At 37.9% G+C, this 24,143-nt stretch overlaps 1 long non-coding RNA gene across 3 annotated transcripts in view; it reads left to right on the forward strand.

Annotated features, from left to right (window-relative positions):
- The window catches only part of LOC132510275 (uncharacterized), a 119,334-nt gene that overhangs the window by 89,948 nt on the left and 5,243 nt on the right, over positions 1–24,143 (forward strand). For 2 of the 3 annotated variants that reach the window (XR_009537259.1, XR_009537260.1), the window contains exon 4: positions 12,270–12,351. The exons of the other annotated variant lie outside the window; for it this stretch is intronic. This is a non-coding gene — a long non-coding RNA (uncharacterized LOC132510275). Of the gene's footprint in view, positions 1–12,269; positions 12,352–24,143 lie in introns of those variants that run through there. 3 annotated transcript variants of the gene reach the window in all.

A 24,143-nucleotide genomic window follows, 5' to 3' on the forward strand; every position in this document is an offset into this window, starting at 1 on the left:
TTGAATCGGGAACTTGGCAGTATGGACTTGAGGCAAGGAGAGATCAGGATTTTCACGTTAGCACACAAGGGACAGCAGTATGTTGAAGTCACAGTGCTTTCAGGAAATAGGTAAAAATAGGTAGATGGAGATGGAGAGAGAAAGAGAATGAGAAATGAGAATAGACTTCGGATATCCATGCATGTGAGCACAGGCACTTATCTCTGTTCCCCTCTGTCCAGCTTCTAAAGTCCCCATTCCCTGGACTCTGAGAAAGATATGCCACATGCTAGACTGTGCTCTTTTTGGTGAATGAGCCAATGTGCTTTTATAGTAAATATGGTTTAGACACATACATGCACATAGACATGCCTCCTAGCTGACCTTTAAAACACTGTTCTCTTTTAGAAACTAAGCAAGCCTTTGCTTTCTCCTGTTATACCAGTTTCCCTTCTCAAATAATTCGCCCTTCCATACCTCTTTCTATTTTACTCCTCACGCCCCTAATAGATGACTAAATATGAATAAACAGACCAGTCCTTCCAAACACAAACTGATACTCTTTTCACAGTATATGTATACATATAAAAAAGCAGATTGAAAACACCTAATGAATTGAATCTGTTTCTTCCCACCAGTGTTTAGGAATGGCTGAAATTTAGCTATCCAGGGCCACCATGTCAGGGGCGGCTGGGACGTGGTTGTTCTTCAGTTCTCATTTTCCATTGCAGTGATCATGCCATCTGCCTCTTGTCCCTTGTTCTTATCAGACACACCACCACAGACCGCCTGGATACGGGAAGCAGGCAGCACTGTCTGGTTAGACTCAGACATCCCTGGGAGTTGCACCCACCCATTCTTTGCTATAAATTGAAGTTTCTTCTCTTGGCATGATTAGCCCTAGACCTGGAATACGAGAACAGCACATTGAGAAATATGGGAAAGAAGGCCAAATTTGTGTCTTTGTGCAGAGACTAATCATTTGTCTATGCATTCTGCAATTATTACAATTCTCAGCTATGTGGTCTTGATCTGTTTAGGAACAGAGCACACTTGGTTACAATCTACATGTCAATGTAAATCTAGCTTGTCAAAAACTATGTGGATTTGGCAGCTAAAGTAGTAATTGAGTCAGAATTAACATTTTGCTGTTTGATAAACATATTCTCTGGCTCCATGATTACATCTCTGGTTCAGGGGATATTATTGTTTGGCACTAATTTAATCAGATAATTTTTTGGCTTGAAAAGATCCTAAAGATGGCATACTCCAGTCTCTTCTTGATCTTTCCATGAATATACCTCAGTTTACTCAGTTGTGCACCAACCCCGCCCCCAGGAGCTGCCAGATTTCACATGGCAGAGAGAGTGTGACACTCGCTCCTGAACCTCTGGAGGAATTTGGTATTCAGCAGGAGATGTCCACTTCATCCTGCTAATAGGGATGATTATCTTCCATGACCTTCAAAACAGATTCTAAATAGAAGATGTCCTTCTGTGAGTTAGGGGCAGAGAGTGCGTACCAAGACAGAGAGTGGAAATGGCTTGGGAAGTGGACCCAGAGCCCTGATCTTGAGTAGTTCTCTACTTAGTTTGACTGTGGGGTCATTGCTTGAATGACCTAGAGACGCTGAAATTCTTTATTCTGGGACTCAGCCCACAGGGGGAGTTTTTATTGTAACTCTTCTGGTAATGAAAATGAAATATTAAGAGCTCTTCATTACAGGCCTTAGGGAAATACACAAATATGTTACAACTTTCTAAAATATGTCCTGATTAAATATCCCACTTCTCCACCTCCATAATCGGGAGATAATAGACCAGCTGATTGCGCTAAATGGATTCCAGCAAGCCTTACTGTCTTGTTGCATCAGGAGGGAATACTGATTTCTCCACTGTGTCATCTTCATCTACAAAGGATAACTTATTCCCACTATTCAGTGTAAATTTCTTTAAAAAAAGAAGAAAAAAACCTAATACTCAAAGCTCTATTTCTGTTTTATGTATGAATATTTTAGATACAGATATAGATATATATATATAGATATAGCTGTAGATATGCATAGACCCATAATGTTGAAAGTGTTTTTCTGGTTAGGGAGATCAAGGAATTTTTTTTTTCCATCCTTTATAATGCATTTCTTTTTTTCTTTTGCTTGTGGTTTATTTAATTTAATTTAATTTAAATTTAAATTTGATTTTATATTGGAGTATAGTTGATTTATAGTGTTGTGCTAGTTTCAGGTATACAGAAAAGTGATTCAGTTATACATATATCCATTCTTTTTTCAGATTTTTTCCCATGTAAGTTATTACAGAATATTGAGTAGAGTTCTCTGTGCTATACAGTAGGTCCTTATTGATTACCTATTTTATATATAGTAGTGTCTATATGTTAATCCCAAACTCCTAATTTACAATGTGGTTTCTTTTTTTTTTTTGCGGTACGTGGGCCTTTCACTGTTGTGGCCTCTCCCCTTGTGCAGCACAGGCTCCGGACGCACAGGCTCAGCAGCCATGGCTCACGGGCCCAGCCGCTCTGCGGCATGTGGAATCTTCCCGGACCGGGGCTCGAACCCGTGTCCCCTGCATCGGCAGGCGGACTCTCAACCACTGTGCCACCAGGGAAGCCCCATTGTGGTTTCTTTTAAACTCCTAGAAGCCTCCTATAACCAAATACCTGGGTAAAAGAGTTCAGTTAAATTAGACAAATAAGGATGGAGAGCTTACTATATGCCAGACACTGTGCTGAGATCTGGGTATATAAGGATGAACGAGTTATAGATGCTTAGCGTCAAGTAGTAAGACTATTATTTTTGTGTGCGTGTAAATCTTGTTTCATGCAATAAGAGTAAAAATCTCGATGAGGTTTTGGAAATAGAAAAATTACCTTTATTTGGAACAAGCAAGGAAAGGTCTCTCAGAATAATCTGGATGGGGTTTTGGGGGATCATCGTCCAGCGTTTTGAAGTTTACCATCCAGCCGTAATGAAGGTGGTCATTCCAGGTAGTGGGAACAGCATGTGCAAAGGAATGAAAGCTTTTTTAAAAGATTGCATGATGTGTAGGGGCAAGAGAAGTACATTAGGATTGCTGGAGTATAAAGGAGTGGGACAGCAGGGGGGCAAAAAGATCGATATGGCTCAGATCATGTAAATTCATGATGAGTGGTCAAGGAACTTGACCTTTATCTTTTAAGAAATGGGGAATGAATGAAGGGGAGCTAGAAAAAAAGGCACCTAGTTACTTTCAAGACCTTAGTTTCACTCCTGTCCAGAGCTTTGCTACTTAGCCACAGGAATACGGGTGATCATACCTCAGAAGATATCTGCCAGCATTCATTAAGACCAAAGCTTAATCTCACCTGCAACATCAGTGTCAAAATCAGAGCTTGGAGCTGGCAGTATTTCAGCAGAAGAGTCTTTGGAGCTTTCATGAACTGGTTCAATAAATAATCTTGCTGTGAAACACAGAGCTTGGTATTTAGAAGGGTTTTAGCTGGCACATCCACAAAGTCGCAGCGTCCTGTCCACTGACTAATTCCCCTGTGAAATGTTGAAATACAGCTCTTAGCTCCAAGAAAGCATGCAGTCCTCCATTTGCATGCAAATCGCTGCCATTCATGTGTGAACTACAGCAGGTAACAGCTCTGCCAGATGGAATAATTTGGGGTAGGGCCATCCTCCTTGCAAAAGGCCACAGGTATCCACACATACTGCAGTGTACCTCGTTTCTTTTTCCACATCACCCCCTGGGGAATAATCATCTTAATAATGGCCATCAAGGAAAGGAAACGCCCTTTCACCCTGTCATCATCTAGTAAACAAAATGGTACTAATTAGTATAATACTGAGCTAATGCAGTATTTGATGCAATTAGAAAATTGAGTCATAGATATTGAGAGAGAGAACAGGGGACATGGTAGATGGATGGATAAGGAAAACTCCCTTGGATTTTGAAAGCGTACACAGTGCAGTTTTCAAAGGAAAACGGTTGTGGTCTCAACCCCTGAAGTTATTAGGGGTGTGTGTCTCTGAGATCAGAGTGCTTGGGTTTTAATCACAGCTCTACCTCTTACTAGCCACGAGACTCTGAGTAAGTGACTTAAACTTCCTAAGTGTCAACTTGCTCATCTGTAAAGTGAAGATAATAGTAGATGATTAATTTTATTTATTTATTTATTTGGCTGCCCCGCGTTCCCAACCAGGGATTGAACCCACACCCCCTGCCGTGGGAGCGTGGAGTCTTTACCACTGGACTACCAGGGAAGTCCTGTAGGTGATTAATTTTAATCCTCTCATGATCATATGAAGTAGATCTGATTTAAGTAGTTTAACAAATTTCCTTATATATAGTAAAGCTTAATAATAATAATTATTATTACTATTAATAAAATAACATAGAAGCTGGTTGAATTATATGTATTTATCCATGTAGTTGCTGATGCTGCTCTGTGAACACTGATTCACAGATCTGATTTCCCCAATAAACAGGAAGCTCCTAAGGACAGAAGCCACGTCTTCTCTCCTTATTGTCAGCAGTTTGCTCAGCAGCCTGACACTTAGCAGGTGTTCAACAAATAACTGTTAAATGCACAGGGTTTTTTTTTTTTTAATCTTTAGTAGTATTTGTCGTATTCTTTCTTTCTCCACCTTCTTCATATCTTCTCTTCTGTCATCATCATCATCATCACCATCACCTTTTATCCTCTCTGTTTCCAATGACAAAGAAATAAAATGTGCCCCAGCAGGATTCATGCAGATGACGTGAAAGCAATATTGCAGATATTCAGATGTCCTGTAGGGACACCTACCAGCTTGTGGATCTTTGATATTTTTCGTTTGAATCTCCAGGCCTACTTTTTACCCTTTCCCAACTCTATGGAGTAATCCTCTGGACTTCATTAATCAGTTTGCTAATTTTCTAGCTTCCTGTTGGATTAAGCCAGTGAGGATCTAGGAGGGTGAGAGGAGAGTGAGGGCAGATTTTTCTCTACTGGGTTTAGCTGTTGCCTTTGTTCTTTTCTCTGTGGCAAGTGCTTGTCTGCGTGCACATATTTTAGGGCATGACATGTTCTAGGAAGTGTGGGCAGTACAGTATGGCTGTCCCATAGAGTGTATTATTGGGGAAGTGACTGAAAGAGGTTGGTATGGGAGATTAGTTTTGCAGAAGCTTGAATGTATATTAAGGCTAGACTAGGTCAGTGTTTTTCAGCCTCTCTTTTTTTCTTTCATTGAAACTCTTTATTGAAAAATTCTTATTCAAAAGACAAATGTGTAACAAAGAAAAAGAGGTTCACCTTCAGTGGAAGCCAGGGAGATGGCCAGGAGTCCTGCCTACTTTCCTACTCCACCAGTTGCCTCTTTTTCAAAGGCAGCTGCACATCTACGAACTCCCTAGGATTTCAAAAAGCACAGTCTGAGGGCTTCCCTGGTGGCGCAGTGGTTGAGAGTCCGCCTGCCAATGCAGGGGATGTGGGTTCGTGCCCCGGTCCGGGAAGATCCCACATGCCGCGGAGCGGCTGGGCCCGTGAGCCATGGCCGCTGAGCCTGCGCGTCCAGAACCTGTGCTCCGCAATGGGAGAGGCCACAACAGTGAGAGGCCCGTGTACCGCAAAAAAAAAAAAAAAAAAAAGCACAGTCTGAAAACCTGCTCAAAGTTAATAGGAAATCAACAGATCTATGTTTAAGAAAGAGCACTGTCAGCTCTATGGAGAGAGGAAGACCAAATAGTCTATTGCTGTCATGGAAGGGAGAGGTGATGAGGGCTCAAATTAAAGTTGTGATGGTGAAAGTGAGGAAGAGGGACAGATGCACAGCCAGGTCCGAGGTAGAGTCAGTATGACGTTGCAATTTCTTAAACAGAGGGAGTGAGGGAAGTGGGAGTATCAAGATTGTCTGGGGTGTTCTAGTCAGCTTAGATTGATTAGGAAATTCTGGGCAACACCAGGAAACAAACATGAGAGAACTATATTCCCCTTGTTCCAGAGCATGGGGCCGTCATGCTGAAAATATAGAGGGCAATCCTCAAGAAAGAAGAAACGCTCTCAGAAAGAGAAAGGGATGATGAATGAGTGTCTAGAATAGAACACAGTCCCATTATTCCATTTAACCAAACATAAACTCCCCAAAATAAGGACTCACGATGAAGAGCTCTAAAATCTTCATGGTTTGGAAAGGGTATAGTGGACTCTTCATAATATTGTAGACTTGTGTTGGGTGTGATATGACTGTGGGGAAGGACAGGCAAAATTTGAAAACATAAAAGAGGTCAGTTAAGAATGCATGAAAAAGATATGAGTTCCCCAAACTGATACACAGATTCTGGAATTTACCAAAGCCCATATCCATCATCTGAAAATGATTCAGGAATTAATGGAGAGTAGGTACTTAAAGAGACTTAGTAAAGGAACAAAACATCTCATGTCACCATCATCCACTCTTCTGAACACACCAAACATACATGTGTTGCTTGTATTACTTGACAACATAGGTAGCTAACTTCTACACCCCTCCTTCCGAATGTCTCAGCAGCCTGTTCCCTCGACTAATGGGCATTTCCTCTCATCTAACATGTCAGTAAAATCTATTGGCTCTACCTTCCAAATGTCTTCTGAGTCTATAGGCTTGTTTCTATCCCTCCTGTTACCATTATCATCTTTCCCTGGTTTAGTAAAATGTCTTCCTTATTTCCACTCTTGTGTTTTTACCTCCACCCTGCACCCAACAAAATCCATTTTTCAAAGAGCACCCAGAGTGAGCTTTTAGAAATGCAAATCGGATCCTGTTACTCCCCTTCTCAACACCTTCATGCTTTCCCATACCTTTCCCGAGCCGTCAAGGCTCCTTACAGTTTGGCCACTGCCTAGTTTTTAACCTTAACTCCTATCATGTTTGCCACCTCCACCCAAGAATACCTACAAGTCCCTGGTTACCCCATCCTGACTACATTGCCTTACCTGTTGCTCCTGAAATATGCAGGAGCAAGGCCTTTGGGTTTACTTTTTCCTCTGTCTGGAATGTGATTTTCCTAAATCGAGCTTCCTCCCTCACTTTCTTTCAGGTCTTTTTTCAAATGTATATACTAAGAGGCTTTCTTTGACCACCTAACAAATAGTGTTGTCCCCTGTTCCCATTCCCAAGCCACCCCTTAATCCTTTCATGTTTTTTCATATACTTTTGTACCCTAGAAGTTGTATTTTATTTGCCATCATGTATCTCTTCAAAATATAAATCTTTGAGGCTGGGAACATTAGTTTTTATTGGCCATTGTTAAATCACCAAGACCTCATACAGTGCCTGGCATATGGTTGACAGTATATGTTTTTTTGATGATATTTTTTTCTTTTTTTAAATTGAACTATAGTTTACATACAATATTTTAAAAAATTTTATTGAAGTATTGTTAATTTACAATGTTTTAATTTCTGCTGTACAGCAAAGTGATTCAGTTATACATCTATATATATATACATTCTCTTTTTTTTTTTTTTTTTTTGCGGTACGCGGGCCTCTCACTGCTGTGGCCTCTCCCGTTGCGGAGCACAGGCTCCGGACGCGCAGGCTCAGCGGCCATGGCTCACGGGCCCAGCCGCTCCGCGGCATGTGGGATCTTCCCGGACCGGGGCTCGAACCCGCGTCCCCTGCATCGGCAGGCGGACTCTCAACCACTGCGCCACCAGGGAAGCCCCTACATTCTCTTTTTAATATTCTTTTCCATTATGGTTTATCACAGGATATTGGATATAGTTACCTGTGCTATACAGTAGGACCTTGTTGTTTATCCATCCTATGTATAATAGTTTTGCATCTGCTAATCCCAAACTCCCAATCCATCCCTGACCCTCCCACACCTCTGTTGGCAACCACAAGTCTGTTCTCTATGTCTGTGGGTCTGTTTCATAGATATGTTCATTTGTGTGGGACATACAATATTATATTTGTTTCAGGCATACAACATAGTAATTTGATATTTATATACAGTATGAATTGATCACCATGATGTCTACTAACCATCTGTTACCATAAACAGTTATAGCAATATTATTATTATTATTATTTTTTTTGTGTGTGGTACGCGGGCCTCTCACTGCTGTGGCCTGTCCCGTTGCGGAGCACAAGCTCCGGACATGCAGGCCCAGCGGCCATGGCTCACGGGCCCAGCAGCTCCGCGGCACGTGGGATCCTCCCGGACCGGGGCATGAACCCATGTCCCCTGCATCGGCAGGCGGACTCTCAACCACTGCGCCACCAGGGAAGCCCTGCAATATTATTGACTGTTCCCTATGCTGTACATTATTTTCTCATGACTTATTTATTTTATAACTGGAAAGTTGTACTTCCTTTTTTTAAAATTTTTATTGCAGTTTTTATTGTAGTTGCTTTACAATGTTGTGTTAGTTTGGAAGGTTGTACTTCTTAATCCCCTTCACCTATTTCACCCAATGTCACACCCTCCTCCCCTCTGGCGACCAACAGATTGTTCTCTGTATCTATGGCTCTGTTTAGTTTTGTTTATTCATTTGTTTTGTTTTGTTGATTCTACATGTAAGTGAAATCATACAGTATTTATCTTTCTCTATTTGAGTTACTTCACTTAGCATAATACCCTCTAGGTCCAACCACCTTGTAGCAATTGGCAAGATTTCGTTATTTTTAATGGCTAATATTCCATCACACACACACACACACACACACACACACACACACACACACACATCATCTTTAGTCATCTATTGTTGGACACTTATGCTGCTTCTGTATCTTGGCTATTGTAAATAATGCTGCACTGAACATAGGGTGTGCGTGTATCTTTTAGAATTAGTGGGGTTTTTTTGATGGTATCTTGATGTATTAATCAGATGTCTGCCTTCCCCGTTACGTGTTTTTTCTCCTGGCTCTTGCTTGAGTATCTGCTGGTTATCTAACCTGCACCAGACCAAAGCCTGCCTTAGACTCAAGTAATAAGATTTTTCCAGTGCAAAGGAGAACTTCACACTTGTCCAGAAGTTAGAGCATCTGAATAGAATAATTTGTTTTGCAGAACATTGTGAAATCTGGATAAATCAGTTGTGAAATAATGGCGTGAAAAATCAGATATCATCATATATACAGCAGTATACCAAAGTGTTTAAGGATAATTTCTAGGAGGAAAGGAACTTTAAATCTGCAAACATTCTGTTCAGTGACTTATTAGGGATTTTTGCTGAGAATTTGAAGAAAAGGGTCAATTATTCTACTACTGTTTTAGAAACTCTTGGATAATTTTGAATCATGGTGGTGTGAGAATTATTATCAAAGGCATTAGAGTTCAAAAGAATTTAGGAGGGGTTTTTCCCTTGTTAAACATTTTTTAACATTCCTTTTGTTTGTTTGTTTTTTTTGTTAGTTTCTGCCTTATAACAAAGTGAATCAGCTATACATATATGTATATCCCCATATCTCCTCCCTCTTGCATCTAACATTCCTTTTTAATATTCTTTTCCATTATGGCTTATCCCAGGAGATTGGATACAGTTCCCTGTGCTATACAGTAGGACCTTGTTGTTTATCCATTCTAAATGTAATACTTTGCATCTACCAACCCCAAATTCCCAGTCCCTTGATAAACTTTTTGAACTATTATACAGTTAATTTAAAGTACTTTAAGAAATGGTTCACTTACTGTTCTCCTTGTGTGAATATTCTGCTACTATCTGACAGGAGTATCAAGGAAAATTTTTTTTCCTGATCTAAAGCTTAAGCTTTCTTTTTCTTAATCTCATCCCATTACTCTTACTTGCATCTCCTTGTTCATATTAAATATTCACTCTCCATTTTCAGCCTTGCACGCCTCAGCTGTGTTTCTGGAACTAGTGAATTGGATTAAGTTCTTCTGTCTCTCTCTTGGTTTTGCTCCTTCCTTTCCCCTTACTCTTCTTGGCACTTTCTCCAGGTTAATTCCATATTTTGGGAGTTAAAGTGCTCAGGTCTGAGTCCAGCAACTCACTTCAAGGAATGTATCAAAGACTGCTTTATATCATGTTTGCTGGACTATCGGTCATGCCAGGCATTGAGCTTGTTGCTTTTTTGCATATTCCCTCATTTTAATCAGGCAGCAGTCCTGTGAGGTGGTTATCATCATTCTCATTTTATAGATGAAAAATTGAGATGGAAGACCTGGGTTTGAATTTCAAATCTGTCTTACTGAATCCAAATCCAAGGTTCTTTCTGCTCTACCATACAGCAGTAAGCCAGAGTTCTTTTTGGCACCCTTTTCACATTATAAGCTAAGATCTAATTGACTTTACTTTTCACTTTATTTTTCATTCAGCTTTATTGAGATATATAATTGAGATATCACATTGTGTAAGTTTAAGGTGTACAATGTTGATTTGATACATATATATATTTCAAAATGATTACCTCTGTTGTGGTAGCTAACATCTCCGTCATATCACATAATTACCATTTCTTTTCTTGTGGTGAGAACATTTAAGATTTACTCTCTTAGCAACTTTCAAATATGTAATGCAGTATTATTAACTTTAATCAGTATGCTCTACATTAGATCCCCAGAACTTATTTATCTCATAGCTGGAAATTTGTAATCTTGACTAATAACTCCCCTTTTCCTCCAGTCCCTGGTAACTGCCATTCTAGTATCTGTCTCAATGAATTCAGCTTTTTTAGATTCCACATATAAGTGATATCATAAGGTATTTCTCTTTCTCTGTCTGACTTATTTCATTTAGCATTATGTGCCCAAGCTCCAACCATGTTGTTGCAAATGGCAGGATGTCCCTTCTCATGGCTGAATAATATTGCATTGTATATATATGTATATGACATCTTTTTTATCCATTCATACAACTCAATAGCAAATATATATATAAGCAATCCAATTAAAAAGTGGGCAGAGGAACTGAATAGACATTTTTTTTTTTTTTTTTTTTTTTTGCGGTGTGTGGGCCTCTCACTGTTGTAGCCTCTCCTGTTGCGGAGCACAGGCTCCGGACGCGCAGGCCCAGCGGCCACGGCTCACGGGCCCAGCCGCTCCGCGGCATGTGGGATCCTCCCGCAGCGGGGCACAAACCCGCGTCCCCTGCATTGACAGGCAGACTCTCAACCACTGCGCCACCAGGGAAGCCCCTGAATAGACATTTTTACAAAAAAGTCGTATGAATGGCCAACAGGTACATAAAAAAGATATTCAACATCACTAATTGTCAAGGAAATGCAAATCAAAACCACAATGAGATATCACCTCATTGAGATCAAGAAGACAAGAGATAACAAGTGTTGGTGAGGATGTGGAGAGAAGGGAATCCTTGTGCACAGTTGGTGGGAATGTAAACTTGTGCAGCCAGGGTGGAAAACAGTACGGAAGTTCCTAAAAAAAATTAAGAACTACCATGTGATCCAGCAATCCCACTTCTGGGTCTATATCCAAAGGAAATGAAAACAGGATCTCAAAGGGGCATTTGCATGCCCGTGTTTGTTGCAGCATTATTTACAATAGCCAAGATGTGGAAACAGCGAAGTGTCCATCGGTAGATGACTTTTTACTTTAACTCCTGGGTTTCTTTTAGAAATAATGCTTTAGAAGGCTTTTAGCTGATGGCATCATAAAAATTAGTAACATTTCCTCTATCAACTTTCTCCCACATCCATTCCTGTTCTCAACTCTTAAATTTCCATGGTACGTTTTAGGTTGTTCGTTTGTGTCTATATATCTAACCTCTTTGGGTTCCTTTTGATAATTTAGCAGTCTTTATCAGTGTTTGCAATGCCTCCTCATATATTACCATTTGTGAATTTCATTAACAAGTTATTTGCTCCCTCCTTCAGGTCATTAGTGAAGATGCTAAATGAAACTCAATCCATCAACCCCTGTGCCACCCCAGTAGCAAACTAGGTACTCAGAGTTTTATGATTATTTCTTCTTCGTGACTTGAGCCAGTTCCCAAGTCAACTGAGAGTACTCATAGCTAAGCCAATTTCAGTTAATTCTGCAAGGAGAAATTTCATGAGCTAGAGTAGCACCTGCTTCTCTAAAACTAAGATGGATCACTTGCATTCACTTAACCTACTAAAATTAAAGTTGTGTCCAAGTAGCAATTGTAGAACATTTCTCTGGTGATATTCAATCTTTTTAAAAATTTCTCTTTATCTCATATTTTCCTTGACCAGAAACTGTTTCTTAAGTATGTGTATTTTTCAGCTCCATGTTTGAAAACAAGTATGAATATATATGTTTTTGTCTTTATAGTTCAGACTATTACTTACATTTTACTTGTCTCCTTCTCTACAGCAGCTAATAACTTTCCTGCACACAGTTTATGCTGAAAAAAGTCTTATGCTCAGCATTGTGTAATAAAAAATGTACAGGCTTTGGAGTCAGCAGTCAAGTTCAAATCTCTGCTCTACTGCTTCCTATTGTATGATTTTGGACAAATAATAACTCCTCCATGTCTATACAAGCCTTGGAATAATGTCACAGTGTAATAAAATTTATAAAAATAACAAAAACTTCCGAATAGTAATTCCTATCTTACTATCTTTCAGAATTTTCATGAGGAGTAGAATTGATGAAATGTAATAAATACTCAACAAAAAAGTAGCCATTATTGAATTGAAATTTTTTCCTTCATTTGAAGATTCTTCTGGACCTACTCTTGTATTCATATAATTGTGTTCCATAAATTAATTTAAGAGTAGCCAAAAGTCCAATAAGAAAAAAATAAGAAAGTCTAATATGAAAAAGCGATCAACCTCACTAGGAATTAATGAATTTAAAGTTTAAAAAATGAGATACTATTTCATACCCACCAGACTTAACAAAAATTTCATCGGCCAGGACTCATCAAATTGGCAAAGGTGTATGGAATAAAAAATGCAGACACTGTTTATGGGAATGTAAAGAACCATCACTTTTCTAGGTGTTTTAAACTGTTCTCCAAAGTTGAATATCAGTATGACCTTATGAACTTTTTTTTAACATGTTTATTGGAGTGTAATTGCTTTACAATGTTGTGTTAGTTTCTGTTGTATAACAAAGTGAATCAGCTATATGAACTTTCAGTACTTCTAGGGAATCTCAGATATGTGTAAAGAGAAGTTCATTATACAAGGATGTTCACTGCAATACTGGTTATAACTGTAAAGAAGTAGAAGTAAATAACTTATTGGAATGGATAAATGGATGTATATATCTATAGCATATTCATTACTGGAATTCTATTAGTTAGGAGTTAATAAGGCTGCATGTGGTAGAGAACCAACTACTGTACTTTAACCAAAAAGAGATTTTACTTTTCCCACTTAATATGAAGTCCAGAGGTAGGACTACTTGTAGCTGCTATGGCACCTCCACAAGGCCATCAAGGGTACAAGCTTCTACTTAGTATGATAATCTCTAGGTCCATCCATGTTGCTGCAAATGGCATTGTTTCATTCTTTTTTATGGCTGAGTAATATTCCATTGTATATATATATACCATATCTCCTTTATCCATTCCTCTGTCAATGGACATTTATGTTGCTTCCATCTCCTGGATATTATAAATAGTGCTGCAATGAACACTGGGGTGCATCTTTTCAAATTATGGTTTTGTCTAGATATATGCCCAGGAGTGGGATTGCTGTATCATGTAGTAGTTCTATTTTTAGTTTTTTAAGGACGCTCCATACTGTCCTTCATAGTGGTTGTACCAATTTACATTTCCACCAACAGTGCAGAAGGGTTCCCTTTTCTCCACACCCTCTCCAGCATTTATTGTTTGTAGACTTTCTGATGAGGGCCCTTCTGACCAGTGTAAGGTGATACCTCATTGTAGTTTTGATTTTCATTTCTCTAATAATTAGCGATTTTGAGCATATTTTCATGTGCTTTTTGGCTATCTGTACATCTTCTTTGGAGAATGTCTATTTATATCTTCTGCCTAGTTTTTGATTGAGTTGTTTGTTTGTTTTTTGATATTGAGCTGCATGAGCTGTTTGTATATTTTGGAGTTTAATCCCTTGTCCATTGCTTCATTTGCAAATATTTTCTCCCATTCTGTGGGTTGTCTTTTCGTTTTGTTATGGTCTCCTTTGCTATGCAAAAGCTTTTACGTTTAATTAGAGCCCATTTGTTTATTTTTGTTTTTATTTTCATTACCCTAGGAGGTGGATCCAAAAAGATATTGCTCCGATTTATGTCAAGGAGTGTTCTGCCTGTGTTTTCCTCTAAGAGTTTTATAGTATCTGGTCTTACATTTAGGTCTTTAATCCATTTTGAGTTTATTTTTGTGTATGGCGTTCGAGAGTGTTCTAATTTCATTCTTTCACATGTACTGTCCAGTTTCCCCAGCACAACTTATTGAAGAGACTGTCTTTTCTCCATTTTATGTTCTTGTCTCCTTTGTCGTAGATTAACTGACCATAGGTGCTTGGGTTTATTTCTGGGCTTTCTACCCTGCTCTATTGATCTATATTTCTGTTTTTGTGCCAGTACCTAGAGATCATCATACTAAGTGAAGTAAGTCAGACAGAGAAAGACAAATATCATATGATATCATTTGTATGTGGAATCTAAAAAGATGATACAATGAACTTATTTACAAACAGAAACAGATTCACAGACTTCGAAAACAAAGTTACGGTTACCAAAGGGGAAAGGTGTGTGGGGGGAGGGATAAATTAGGAATTGGGGATTAACATATACACACTACTATATATAAAATAGATAATCAACAAGGACCTACTGTATGGCACAGGGAACTCTACTCGGTACTCTGTAATAATCTATATGGGAAAAGAATCTGATAAAGAATGGATATATGTATATGAATAATTGAACCACTTTGCTGTACACCTGAAACTAACACAGCATTGTAAATCAACTATACCCTAATATAAGATAAAAATTAAATTAAAAAAAAAGAGTCCAAGCTTCTATACATCCTACTCTACCATACCTAGCATGTAGCTCTTTTTCTTATGGTTACAAAACGGCTGCATTGCCACCATGAATCACATCCTCATGCTAGGTAGGAGAAAAGTAAAAAGAAAGAAACAAGGAGGAGAAGGCAGCTGAGAAATCAGATTTTCCAGAGCAATCCCAAGCAGACTTTGCTTAATGGCATTAGCTAGAAATTTAGCTGCAAGAAGCCTGGAAAATATTGTCTAATTTTTCAGGCACATGACTACATTGAAAAAAAATTATGTTTCTCTTAGAAAGAAAAAAGATGGGGCATGGTATTGGGTAGGCAACTGGCAGTGTCTGCTCCTTCTTTTTAGAAGCTGAAAAAAAAAAAAAAGAACTTTATTCAGATTTATCAGTATCAATCTAGATAAACCTCAGAAGCACAATTTGAGTAAAAATCTAAGGAACAGAACAACATCCATGGAATGATACAGTTTATGTGATTTTTAAAAAGCCACACACAAAATAATACTATCTGCTGTTTATGGATAGGTAGATATGTATTAAAAATGAAAAAACGTGTCTGGGAAAGCCATACGACTTGGGAGAATAAAGAGGGAAATAAATCAGGGCTGGCTACAAAGGGGGTTTCAATTGTTTCTTTAATATATGATTTCTAAGTGAAAGTTCTAAAATTAGATAAAGGAAATATGAACATATTTATGGAATTATATATTTAAGAGTTTACTTCTCAGTTAGCTGAATTGAGTCTCATCTTCCAGGTGCCTAGCTGCAATGGTTTTCTGTTTTTGGAATCTTTTCTTTTCCAAACTTCTTAGATATGAAAGAATCGACCCTGAGGTGACAATTAATTAAATTGATATAATCATTTTCTGAGAATGAAATCTGTCATTTAAAACCCATAATAAATACTTTGAAGAAAAAAATAATAAAACATAAATAGGGATTTGCTTTTGGCAATCTATTAAAATATTTAATTTTGCGTAAGAATGAAATAGTTCCTTATGTTATCCAGTGCCCTACACACTCTGAAATTCTTAGGGAGGAAATTACAAAGATGAAAACTAAATGGCATTTGATAAAAGAATACAATTGGATTTTTTTCAGTAATATATGTTGTATTGTAAAACTGTTATGAAAATAATTGTTACATAGAATGGTCTGTAAAATTCTTTTCTAATTCCTAAACCAAGTTTAAAGCTTAAAATATTTACTGGCAGCAATAATGAGATGATAAAGGCCAGCATAATTGATAAAAGCATTTATTTATGTTGAAATTTACCCTTATAATTTCTACCATTTGTTTATACCATTTGTTTATATTTTATTTTCTGGTTTATTTGAAGTAGCTAACAAAATGCAGTTTTTCCACATGGATATCTAATTAACCTAGAACCAGATAAAAAAGAATTCCCCATTGTATCTCATGTAATCATAGAGTTTGTTTTTGTAGTCATTCTGTTCCATTGGTTAGTTTTTCTATCCTTGTGCTAAAACCACACTGTCTTAGTTACTAGAGCTTTACACTAAGCCTTCATAAATGGTAGTATAAATTCTCTGGCTTTGTTCTTTTTCTTCAAGGTTTCTCAGGTGTACTACTCTTTAAATCAGACAGAATAAAGAATTCTATTTCAGAGGATGGAGCAATCCAGACTAAACAACTATTTGGATGAAGAATTATATCAGCAGGCAGATAATCATAGAGAATCCTTTACAATACATCTGAGAGAGAACGATTCCTGTTGAAATCTTTAACTGGAATTGAGATAAAATGTGATATAGTAGGGAGCTCACAGGCTTTGAATTCAAATTTGGTGGAAAATGCAGTACTCACCAGGTTTCTGATTCAGATCCAGCAAATATTTACTTAGTACATACTATATGCCAAGTGATAGTCTATGCATTTCTGCTGCAGCAGATGATTAACTATATGAACTTCTATGATCCCCATTTTCCTCTTTCATAGGATAAAATATTATAAAGATATATTCTAACATCCTACAAAATTATATCGTTGTCTCATAAACTGATTAAGATTCTGTGGCCTTAAGCTACAGAAATTGACTCTGACCAAAATGGAATTTATTAGAGAGACACTGGATGACTCATAAAATCAATAAAAGTTTGAAGAAAAGGACATTAAGAAGGATGAGGGTCAAGATAGCTCAAGAGAAGGAACTTATGGAGAAACTAAGTTACCTAAAAACAGAACCTGAAGCAAGATTTAAATGAAAATAATTTATTGGAAGTTCAAATCCCAAGACACAGAGAGAAAAAGGAAGTGAGGCAGGAAAGGATGGGGAACAAATGCAAAGTGATGCATTACTGTGTGGCCACTATTTCCTGATGGGTCACCGTTGGCTGCTCAGTAGGTACATCCACTAAGCTATGTGGAATGGATGGCTGGACACTGCACGAAGCATCTGGGCCCCAGACTTATGCAGTAAAGACACAGGAAATGTGCCTGCCAGCTCCATCCCATCTCTGATCGCCCACTGATCAAAGTTTATCCCAGAGGGAGACAGCTGCTTTATACTTCTAGATTGGATCACCCAGTCCCTTCAGCTGTCCTCCATGCCCTGGGGGACATATGCTACCTCTGAGCTTAGAAACATCAAGAGGAGCCAGAACAAGAGGCAGTGGGACCGTGTGCCCTGCATGGAGTTAAGACCCTGGTAGCAACTGAAGTGGAACAAAGTAGCCAAGGGTCTAGAACATAGACGAGGTGGGAAGAACCTTAATGAGGCACATGCGATGGGTCCTAAATACATGGATTTGGGAGGCAGCAATTCTTCAAAATAAGGGTTGCTGCATGGAAAAAAATCAAACCAGGCTTAAATAACAAACAGATATAGCCTCTGGTTTTTAGCTCATCAAAAGACTGCTCTTAATGGCTAAAACAAAAAAGAATGACAAGATTCAGTGATGGCAAGGATTTGCAGTAGCTGGAGCTCTCACGTGTTGTTGATGTGAGTGTAAAATTGTACAGTCACTTTGGAAATGAGTTTGACAATTTTCTTTTTTCTTTTCATTGACTTACAACACTATGTTAGTTCCAGGTGTGCAACATAGTGATTTGAAATTTTTATACATTACAAAGTGATCACTGGGATAAGTATAATTACCATCTGTCACCATATAAAGTTATTACAATATTATTGGCCGTATTCCCCAGACTGTACATTTCATCCCCGTGACTCATTTATTTTGTAACAAAAAGTTACAAAGTTCATACCTTGGGGAGAGCCTCTGCTACTGTGACTATTTTCTAGTTTGTGGGTCACCTGTGGCTCTTGACAATACTGTCTCTCCGCCCCTCCTACCTATCTTATTGTGGTTCCTTCTTTATATCTTTAGTTGTGGAAAACCTTTTCTGCTAGCCTGCAGGTTGTTCTCATTGATAGTTGCTCTATAAATAGTTGCAATTTGGGTGTGCCCATGGGAGGAGGTAAGCTCAGGGTCTTCCTACTCTGCCATCTTGGTCACTCCTTTGTGTCTGTTTCTTGAGTGTACACTGACTGGTGTGTGCTCCACTGAAATTGGCAGTTTTCTTATCCAGTTAAATACATATCTACATATGAACCAGCAATTCTATTTCTTACCCAAGAAAAATGAAAACATATGCTCACAAGAGACTTACACACAAGAGATCACAGAAGTTTTATTCATAATAACCAGACTCTGGAAATAACTCAAATGTCCATCAACAGATGAATAGAGAAATAATAAAGGTACATTCTTACAATGGAAAACTACTCAGCAATAAAGAAGAATGAACCACTGATATGTTTAACAACATAGGTGAATGTTAAAATAATTAACTAAGTGAAAAAAGCTAGTGACAAAAGAGTACATATTTTAAGGTTCAGAACAGGCAAACCTAATCTGTAGTCATAGAAGTCAGAATCAGTGATTCTCTGAGATGGAGGAGAGGATTGACTATACTGGGGCATGTGGGAACTTTCTGGGTCATGGAAATGTTTATAACTTGATGGAAGTGGTAGCTACGTGGGAGTGTACATTTATCAAAACACATTAAGTGCGGGTACATTTCTTTTTCGTTTAAAATTATTTTAATGCCCAACTATTTCATTATTTTTTGAATAATATAAGCAAGAATTTCCATGCTTTTTGTGCTTAATTTTTTGTGATATCATTAAGAAGTTATTATGAATTTGAGCTTTTTTTCTTCAATCATGTGTGCATGAGTTCATATCATAAGTCATCAACATTTTTTGAGAGAGGAGAATGAAGCATTCTCCACTGGCTCCTTTATCTTTGCATTTATTTTTTAATTTTTTTAAACATCTTTATTGGAGTATACAATGGTGTGTTAGTTTCTGCTTTATAACAAAGTGAATCAGTTATACATATACATATATCCCCATATATCTACCCTCTTGCATCTCCTTCCCTCCCACGCTCCCTCTCCCACCCCTTTAGGTGGTCACAAAGCACCAAGCTGATCTCCCTGTGCTATGCGGCTGCTTCCCACTAGCTATCTATTTTACATTTGGTAGTGTATATATGTCCATGCCACTCTCTCACTTTGTCCCATTTTACCCTTCCCCCTCCCCGTATCCTCAAGTTCATTCTCTAGTAGGTCTGCGTCTTTATTCCTGTCTTGCCCTTAGGTTCTTCATGACCATTTTTGTTGCTTTTTAGATTCCATATACATGTGTTAGCATACAGTATTTGTTTTTCTCGTTCTGACTTACTTCACTCTGTATGACAGTCTCTAGGTCCATCCACATCTCTATAAATGACCCAATTTCGTTTCTTTTTATGGCTGAGTAATATTCCATTGTATATATGTGCCACATCTTCTTTATCCATTCATCTGTCGATGGACACTTATGTTGCTTCCATGTCCTGGCTATTGTAAATAGAGCTGCAATGAACATTTTGGTACATGACTCTTTTTGAATTATGGTTTTCTCAGGGTATTTGCCTAGTAGTGGGATTGCTGGGTCATATGGTAATGCTATTTTTAGTTTTTTAAGGAACCTCCATACTGTTCTCCATAGTGGCTGTATCAATTTACATTCCCACCAACAGTGCAAGAGGCTTCCCTTTTCTTCACACCCTCTCCAGCACTTACTGTTCGTAGATTTTTGATGATGGCCATTCTGACTGGTGTGAGGTGATACCTCATCATAGTTTTGATTTGCATTTCTCTAATGATTAGTCATGTTGAGCATCCTTTCATGTGTTTGTTAGCAATCTCTATATCTTCTTTGGAGGAATGTCTATTTAGGTCTTCTGCCCATTTTTGGATTGGGTTGTTTGTTTTTTTAATATTGAGCTGCATGAGCTACTTGTAAATTTTGGAGATTGTCTGTTGCTTCATTTGCAAATATATTTTCCCATTCTGAGGGTTGTCTTTTCATCTTGTTTATGGTTTCCTTTGCTGTGCAAAAGCTTTTAAGTTTCATTAGGTCCCATTTGTTTATTTTTGTTTTTATTTCCATTTCTCTAGGAGATGAGTCAAAAAGGATCTTACTGTGATTTATGTCATACAGTGTTCTGCCTATGTTTTCCTCTAAGAGTTTGATAGTGTCTGGCCTTACATTTAGGTCTTTAATCCATTTTGAGTTTATTTTTGTGTATGGTGTTAGGCAGTGTTCTAATTTTACTCTTTTACATGTAGCTGTCCATTTTTCCCAGCACCACTTATTGAAGAGGCTGTCTTTTCTCTATTGTATATTCTTGCCTCCTTTATCAAAGATAAGGTAACCATATGTGCATGGGTTTATCTCTGGGCTTTCTACCCTGTTCCATTGATCTATATTTCTGTTTTTGTGCCAGTACCATACTGTCTTGATTACTGTAGCTTTGTAGTATAGTCTGAAGTCAGGGAGCGTGATTCCTCCAGCTCCGCTTTTCTTTCTCAAGATTGCTTTGGCTATTCGGGGTCTTTTGTGTTTCCATACAAATTGTGAAATTTTTTGTTCTAGTTCTGTGAAAAATGCCAGTGGTAGTTTGATAGGGATTGCATTGAATCTGTAGATTGTTTTGGGTAGTATAGTCATTTTCACAATATTGATTCTTCCAATCCAAGAACATGGTATATCTCTCCATCTATTTGTATAATCTTTAAGTTATTTCATCGGTGTCTTGTAATTTTCTGCATACAGGTCTTTTGTCTCCTTAGGTGGGTTTTTTCCTAGATATTTTATTCTTTTTGTTGCAATGGTAAATGGGAGTGTTTTCTTAATTTCACTTTCAGATTTTTCATCATTAGTGTATAGGAAAGCAAGAGATTTGTGTGTATTAATTTTGTATCCTGCTACTTTACCAAATTCATTGATTAGCTCTAGTAGTTTTCTGGTAGCATCTTTAGGATTCTCTATGTATGGTATCATGTCATCTGCAAACAGTGACAGCTTTACTTCTTCTTTTCTGATTTGGATTCCTTTTATTTCTTTCTCTTCTCTGATTGCTGTGGCTAAAACTTCCAAAACTCTTTTGAATAATAGTGTTGAGAGTGGGCAACCTTGTCTTGTTCCTGATTTTAGTGGAAATGTTTTCCGTTTTTCACCATTGAAAACGATGCTGGCTGTGGGTTGGTCATATACGGCCTTTATTATGTTGAGGTAAGTACCCTCTATGCCTACTTTCTGGAGGGTTTTTATCATAAATGGGTGTTGAATTTTGTCAAAAGCTTTTTCTGCATCTATTGAGATGATCATATGGTTTTTCTCCTTCAGTTTGTTAATATGGTGTATCACATTGATTGGTTTGCATATACTGAAGAATTCTTGCATTCCTGGGATAAACCCCAGTTGACCACGGTGTATGATCCTTTTAATGTGCTGTTGGATTCTGTTTGCCAGTATACTGTTGAGGATTTTTGCACCTGTGTTCATCAGTGATATTGGCCTGTAGTTTTCTTTCTTTGTGACATCTTTGTCTGGTTTTGGTATCAGGGTGATGGTGGCCTCGTAGATTGAGTCTGAGAGTGTTCCTCCCTCTGCTATGTTTTGGAAGAGTTTGAGAAGGATAGGTGTTAGCTCTTCTCTAAATGTTTCATAGAATTCGCCTGTAAAGCCATCTGGTCCTGGGCTTTTGTTTGTTGGAAGATTTTAAATCACAGTTTCAATTTCAGTGCTGCTGATTGGTCTGTTCATATTTTGTATTTCTTCCTGTTCAGTCTCGGAAGGCTGTGCATTTCTAAAAATTTGTCCATTTCTTCCAGGTTGTCCATTTAATTGGCATAGAGTTGCTTGTAGTAATCTCTCATGATCCTATTTCTGAAGTGTCAGTTGTAACTTCTCCTTTTTCATTTCTAATTCTATTGATTTGAGTCTTCTCCCTTTTTTTCTTGATGAGTCTGGCTAACGGTTTATCAATTTTGTTTATCTCTCAAAGAACCGGCTCTTAGTTTTATTGATCTTTGCTATCGTTTCCTTCTTTTCTTTTTCATTTATTTCTGATCTCATCTTTATGATTTCTTTCCTTCTGCTAACTTTGGGGTTTTTTTGTTCTTCTTTCTCTAATTGCTTTAGGTGCAAGGTTAGGTGGTTTATTTGAGATGTTTCTTATTTCTTAAGGTAGGATTGTATTGCTATAAACTTCCCTTGTAGAACTGCTTTTGCTGCATCCCATAGGTTTGGGGTCGTCATGTTTTCATTGTCATTTGTTTCTAGGTATTTTTTAATTTCCTCTTTGATTTCTTCAGTGATCACTTCGTTATTAAATGGTGTATTGTTTAGCCTCCATGTGTTTGTATTTTTTACAGATCTTTTCCTGTAATTGATGTCTAGTCTCATAGTGTTGTGGTTGGAAAAGATACTTGATATGATTTCAGTTTTCTTAAATTTACCAAGGCTTGATTTGTGACCCAAGATATGATCTATCCTGGAGAATGTTCCATGAGCACTTGAGAAAAATGTGTATTCTGTTGTTTTTCCATGGAATGTCCTGTAAGTATCAATTACGTCCATCTTGTTTAATGTATCATTTAAAGCTTGTGTTTCCTTGTTTATTTTCATTTTGGATGAGCTGTCCATTGGTGAAAGTGGGGTGTTAAAGTCCCCTACTATGATTGTGTTACTGTCGATTTCCCCTTTTATGGCTGTTAGTGTTTGCTTTATGTACTGAGGTGCTCCTATGTTGGGTGCATAAATATTTACAATTGTTATATCTTCTTGGATTGACCCGTTGATCATTATGTAGTGTCCTTCTTTGTCTCTTGTAATAGTCTTTATTTTAAAGTCTGTTTTGTCTGATATGAGAATTGCTACTCCAGCTTTCTTTTGATTTCCACTTGCATGGAATATCTTTTCCCATCCCCTCACTTTCAGTCTGTATGTGTCCCTAGGTCTGAAGTGGGTCTCTTGTAGACAGCATATACACGGGTCTTGTTTTTGTATCCATTCAGCCAGTCTTTTGGTTGGAGCATTTAATCCATTTACATTTAAGGAAATTATCGATATGTGTGTTCCTATTCCCATTTTCTTAATTGTTTTGGGTTTGGTATTATAGGTCTTTTCCTTCTCTTGTGTTTCTTGCCTAGAGAAGTTCCTTTAGCATTTGTTGTAAAGCTGGTTTGGTGGTGCTGAACTCTCTCAGCTTTTGCCTGTCTGTAAAGGTTTTAATTTCTCCATCAAATCTGAATGAGATCCTTGCTGGGTAGAGTAATCTTGGTTGTAGGTTTTTCTCCTTCATCACTTTAAATATGTCCTGCGACTCCCTTCTGGCTTGCAGAGTTTCTACTGAAAGATCAGCTGTTAACCTTATGGGGAGTCCCTTGTATGTTATTTGTTGTTTTTCCCTTGCTGCTTTTAATATTTTTTCTTTGTATTTAATTTTTGATAGTTTGATTAATATGTGTCTTGGCGTGTTTCTCCTTGGATTTATGCTGTGTGGAACTCTCTGTGCTTCCTGGACTTGTTTGCTCTTTCCTTTCTCATATTAGGGAAGTTTTCAACTATAATCTCTTCAAATATTTTCTCAGTCCCTTTCTTTTCCTCTTCTTCTTCTGGGACTCCTATAAGTTGAATGTTGATGCATTTAATGTTGTCCCAGAGGTCTCTGATACTGTCCTCAATTCTTTTCATTCTTTTTTCTTTATTCTGCTCTGCAATAGTTATTTCCACTATTTTATCTTCCAGGTCAGTTTTCCATTCTTCTGCCTCAGTTATTCTGCTGTTGATCCTTTCTAGAGAATTTCCAATTTCACTTATTGTGGTGTTCATCGCTCTTGGTTTGCTCTTTAGTTCTTCTAGGTCCCTGTTAAATGTTTCTTGTATTTTC

The sequence above is a fragment of the Lagenorhynchus albirostris genome, chromosome 19 (assembly GCF_949774975.1).
Source record: "Lagenorhynchus albirostris chromosome 19, mLagAlb1.1, whole genome shotgun sequence".
In the NCBI taxonomy this organism is placed as follows: Eukaryota; Metazoa; Chordata; class Mammalia; order Artiodactyla; family Delphinidae; genus Lagenorhynchus; species Lagenorhynchus albirostris.